Raw genomic sequence first — 1,138 nt, 5'->3', positions numbered from 1 at the left:
GTCTTATATTCCGGAGCGTCTTATACGGCGGAAAACACGGTACTTTAAAGTGAACATATCACTGAGAGATAATGTAAGCCTTCATTGCCATACTCATTCCAAAGAATGCTAAGTGCCTGGATGTAATGCTGACCTTTAGTAGTTTCATTCTGGCACCCTTGCTAAGCATGCAGATAACTGTGGTGTAATTAGCTGAACACCTGAGCTGCATAATCATTCCTGGTCAGGGATTTGGAAGGGATTAAAGGTTGAGGATCAGAACACCAACCAGGAAAGCTGTTTTGGTTTATGTAATCGCAGTGTAGGGTCCACTTTAATAAAAAAGTAGATTTGATGTTAGGCCTGCATTGAAGTTTGTGTGTTTATCATTTTGCACCTTGCTGTTTTGGGAAAGGTCATCAAATCTTCCAGACACTAAAAGGTACACCTTGGATCGATAAGGTTGGCTCCATTGTCTTAATTTATATTTATATAGCACCAACATATGACACAGCGTTTTACAATGTCCATAATCATATCATACTTTTTAATATTTCCAAATAATATATACTCTGTTGCTTTACTGGTATACTATATTTTGGTGCGATACAAGCAAAGTTTTAGATTTTTCTTAATACTGTGTCACCACTGGTGTTTTAGTATCAGGATTTCCGTCTAAGACGCAGCATGGAGGGTGTTACAGCATCACCAGGCGGTGTATTCCAGGATCATCAGTGGGGTGAACTAGTGCAGAATAGCATCATGTGGGTAATCTGCTACGCAGACAGGCCGAGATTTCTATATTATTACTGATATTATTATTCTGTATTTATATAACACCAACATACGGTATTTCTCTGTGCAAATAACAGACAAATACAAACAATACCGCAGTTGGAGGAGGCGGGGATCCTATGAATCTCAAAATATGCCTAGAAAATTAAAATGAAATAAACAAAACTTAAATATTTACTTTCTTTTATATTTATTTACTTTTCATTTTAAAATGTCTTGGAAACAAAAACAAAAATTGTACTGATTGCAGTTTACCAGATCCTGGATATAATGGCTGCATTAGCTGCATTTCATCATGATTTTCTCTCTTTATTTTCACCTGGTGGTTTTAAATGAAAATGATTGATTTACCACCGGTGAATGT

This window comes from Pyxicephalus adspersus, chromosome 7 (assembly GCF_032062135.1).
Source record: "Pyxicephalus adspersus chromosome 7, UCB_Pads_2.0, whole genome shotgun sequence".
Classification (NCBI taxonomy): domain Eukaryota; kingdom Metazoa; phylum Chordata; class Amphibia; order Anura; family Pyxicephalidae; genus Pyxicephalus; species Pyxicephalus adspersus.
Note: the sequence above shows the minus strand (reverse complement) of the source record.